Raw genomic sequence first — 4,575 nt, forward strand, 5'->3', positions numbered from 1 at the left:
TGGACAATGTCGGGATCCAGGATGGCGCCGGCGGAAGATGTCGGGGATCGTGGAGCAGCGACGATGACGGTGTGAGTATGAGAGACGGAGTGAGAGAAAGGGTCGTATGTGGAGTGAAAGAGTGAGTGGACGTGAGTGGAGATGGTGAAAGGTGAGAGGAGTGTGTGTTGAGGCGGTGTGGTGTGTTGAGGAGGACTGTGTGTTGAGGGTTCACATGGCAAGAGGTGTGTCACTATCCTCCTGATGCGATAGCATCGGGCCTTAATCTACTATAATAAATGCGCTAAGCAGCTTCCGGGTTGTAACAACTTCCGTCCAGTTGTAACCGGTGACGTCACAGCACACCTCTTGCCATGTTAACCCTCAACACACAACTCCTCAACACACACTCCTCTCACCTTTCACTATCTCCACTAATGTCCACTCGCAGGATTTCAGAATACTCAAGATGGCATGGCCGCAAGAACATGTCGCCGGCGTGGACAATGTCGGGATCCAGGATGGCGCCGGCGGAAGAAGATGTCGGGGATCGTGGAGCAGCGACGATGACGGTGTGAGTATGAGAGACGGAGTGAGAGAAAGGGTCGTATGTGGAGTGAAAGAGTGAGTGGACGTGAGTGGAGATGGTGAAAGGTGAGAGGAGTGTGTGTTGAGGCGGTGTGGTATGTTGAGGAGGTGTGTGTATTGAGGGTTAACATGGCAAGAGGTGTGTCACTATCCTTTCGATGCGATAGCATCGGGCCTTAATCTACTATAATAAATGCGCTAAGCAGCTTCTGGGTTGTAACAACTTCCGTCCAGTTGTAACTGATGACGTCACAGCACACCTCTTGCCATGTTAACCCTCAACACACCACTCCTCAACACACACTCCTCTCACCTTTCACTATCTCCACTAATGTCCACTCGCAGGATTTCAGAATACTCAAGATGGCATGGCCGCAAGAACATGTCGCCGGCGTGGACAACGTCGGGATCCAGGATGGCGCCGGCGGAAGAAGATGTCGGGGATCATGGAGCAGCGACGATGACAGTGTGAGTATGAGAGACGGAGTGAGAGAAAGGGTCGTATGTGGAGTGAAAGAGTGAGTGGATGTGAGTGGAGATGGTGAAAGGTGAGAGGAGTGTATGTTGAGGAGGTGTGTGTGTATTGAGGGTTATCATGGCAAGAGGTGTGTCACTATCCTCTCGATGCGATAGCATCGTGCCTTTATCTAGTCATCTAATAAAAGTTCTAAAGCTAAAGCTGCAGCTTTAAATGTATCATGCAACACTCCGTTAACTGTTTTCAGATCGTCATAACTTGTCGCTCCTTTGACATGAAGTAATAACAGCCAAAGACAACATCTTTCTTGATCTTTCACACTAACAGTATACATGCGTCCAATTATTCTACTAAGTCCTCGTTGTCTTGGAATCCAAGTTTTATTCCAAACGTAATGCTCTGGAATCTCTCGATACAAATACTGCCTTGAGTTTTCATCACGTTGGTTTAGGAAAAACCATTCTATTAATGTTGATGTCGTGCTTAAAGTTTTGGAGATATCTTCAACTTGAGCATCTTCAAAGAAATAAAGCTGCTGCTGGTTTGGTAAATGAATAGCTAAACGTATAATGGCATGGGACTGTGAATGCATTGGAAATGCAAATATTCTCCAAGCAGCTTCTGGAGCACTTACATATCTTGGAGTCCACAAAAGTTGATCATTCATTGTGATTGACTGTTGTCTGTTGTATTTCAACGTTAGCTTTGTCATGTCCCTTGTAGATGTACTTAAAAAGATATTTTACGCTTTTTATTGAAGCACATATTTCTACGTTGATATAACAGTTGTAGCGTTTTAAAAAGTATGGGTTGTATGGTACTATCCATGAGTTATTTATAAGTTTTTTGTTGTGAACAATGTTCTCAATGTGTTGTCGACGGTAGGATGGATAGCCATCTAAGTCTTTAACATTGTGCTGTTTCAACTCCTTTGGAAACCCTTTTGTACACTTTCTGTTTTCCATGCATGGACTTTTAGGATTTGATACACCACACGGGCCATGAACCATATGACAGACTACAATATTATATAGTTCTGGATACTGTTGTTGGTTAGGAATTTCAGCCCACACTATGTTGTCTATTTCTTCTTCCGTGCGAAACTTGTAATGTGCATCTAAAATAATTAGTATATGCGCATGTGGGAGACCTCTTTACTGAAACTCTATTACATGTACCATTGCTACGACAATTCCAAAAAGGCCATTTTTGATGTCTTTGAAAAGGCTGCTGAGTTTTAGTCGAAATACACGTGCGACTAAGTCTGGCCTGTGTTGAATTTGTTGTCAGGGTTCTAGATTTTCTGTAATTTCAGGCCCTTTAGGATTACAGGTAATTGTCACAAAAATGTCAGGCCTTCCATACTTTGGTGCAATTGCCATTGCATCTTGATAACGCAGTTGCATGTTGCGGGGGCTACCTTCAAATGACGACGGAAGAATTACTGTTTTTCCAATTGGAATTCCCTTTTGAATGGATTGTTTATGCAAATGTTCTTGAACAACGCAGTAGTCTTCAACTTTAAATTGTTTTTGGTTTTTACGTATGTAATTTAGACGATTTGCTTCAATGTTAACGTATGCGTCGACTATATACTGTTGTGTTAGTTTCCCACCATTTAAAATAGGATTGAAGTAATTTCGGACAGACAAAAGAAAACTGTAGTACTGCAGTTGTGTAATTCTTCTTGGAGTTCCTTGCTGGTGTAGGTTTTCATGTCACCCTTCATCATCTCTTGGAAAGAATAATGGATACAGAAGAGCATCAAGGTTGCTGTGTAAAATGATAATTCGTTGTGTTTTAGGAACCAAAGGGTTGTTTTGTTGTGGCTTAAGATGGACTATTATATCTCTTTGAAAAGGAGGCTCTCCGTCATCGTTTTTAAAAACAACTTCGACCTCACTTACACGTGGTTTGTTGTAAAGTCGGGGATCCTGATTACATTCTTGTTTAATGGCCATGACAATAGAAGGCATTTTAGCTCCATTTTGTATAGCCCTCTGTTCCTCCTCAGCTTCGACGTCTTTAAGCATGCGATATGCAGCAGCAAATGGGCTTATTTTTTGTAAATGTGCGGCAATTTGGTTCATTAGTTCAGCATGACACTTTTCATTTTCTTTCACGTTTAGCCTTTGTTCTGTAGCCTCATTAGTATCAAGGATGTATAATTGTGCAAATTTTGGTGGTTGTCCTATTTCTGGGTGAAGTGTTCCAGTGCGGTGGTAGATCTGGCCATGAATTTTAAAACAATACGGTACAAATCCAGGGGGTGGTGCATTCCTTTCAACAATTGCTCAAAGAGATCTGAGTACTGAGGTCTTGGTAGCATACCTTTTCCTTTTTGGCAGCATTGAGTAAACTGGTTGTCAGATGGTTTTTCATTAATGAAATTCAGAGAGTTGCATTTAGAGCAAACAGCATTCATATTCCCACAGTAGTGTTGAATAATTGTAGTTTCGCTGTGTGTTACATAACGTGCAAGTTGTTGAATATTTTGCTGCGCTTGCGTTAGTTGGTAGAGTATTCGTTTTTTATACATTTGTCGATTGTTCTGTTGTCTGCCTGCTTTGGATTGTGAAGATTCATTAACTTGACATTGTGTGTGAGATTGTGCATCCTGGACTTGTCTAGCAGCAGTTTGTTGTGTTGTTTCCTGTTCCCGATGTTGTCTGTGATATTCGGCATCCTGGTTTAGTCTAGCGACAGTTTGTTGAAGTGTCGCTTGGTGTCGACGTTGTCGCTGCCTTGCTGCTCCTGCAGCTTTTTTGTCATCGTCATTGGCGTATTTTCACTTACAACCCATTGGAAGACAGTAAGCGTAAATCGTGATAGTGTTTAGTAAAGAATTATTTCTTCAATGCACTGTGACTGACATAACGTTCACTGTGAAATAAGCAATGTAGCCGTGTTGAGGCGAAAAATAAGTGAGCAATCAGCTGTGCGACGAATCAGCGATGCGGCTGTCTGCTGGACTGTGCCTGTGTAATGATCAATGCAGCAGTGATGCCTTGAGCGGCTGGCAGCTGGACTGTGCCTGGGCAGTAAGCGATGCAGCTGTGTGCGCCTGTTTAAGGAGTGACGCAGCAGTGATGCTTTGAGCAGCTGTCAGCTGGTCTGTGCCTGGGCACTAAGCAATGCGGCCGTGTGCGACTGTTTAATGAGTGACGCAGCAGTGATGCATTGAGCAGCTGTCGGCTGGACTGTGATTGTGCAGTAAGCGATGCGGCTGTGTGCACCTATTTAATGAGTGACGTAGCAGTGATGCCTTGAGCGACGCAACACTGATGGCTTTAGCGGCTGTCGACAGGTCTGTGCCTGGGCAGTAAGCGATGCGGCCATGTGCGCCTGTTTAATGAGTGACGCAGCAGTGATGCCTTGAGCGGCTGGCAGCAGTACTCTTCCTGGGCACTAAGCGATGCAGCCGTTTGCGTCTGTTTAATGAGTGATGCAGACGTGTGCGCCTGTTTAATGAGTGCGGCAGCAGTGATGGCTTGAGCGGCTGTAGGCTGGACTGTGCTTTTGTACTCAGT

At 44.1% G+C, this 4,575-nt stretch overlaps 1 pseudogene; it reads right to left on the reverse strand.

Moving 5' to 3' along the window:
* Positions 1-1,214: 1,214 nt before the first annotated feature.
* Positions 1,215-3,078, reverse strand: LOC141090266 (uncharacterized; annotated as a pseudogene).
* Positions 3,079-4,575: the final 1,497 nt, after the last annotated feature.

The sequence above is a fragment of the Dendrobates tinctorius genome, unplaced genomic scaffold (genome assembly GCF_039654945.1).
Source record: "Dendrobates tinctorius isolate UK_male_01 unplaced genomic scaffold, ASM3965494v1 ptg000048l, whole genome shotgun sequence".
NCBI classification, from domain to species: domain Eukaryota; kingdom Metazoa; phylum Chordata; class Amphibia; order Anura; family Dendrobatidae; genus Dendrobates; species Dendrobates tinctorius.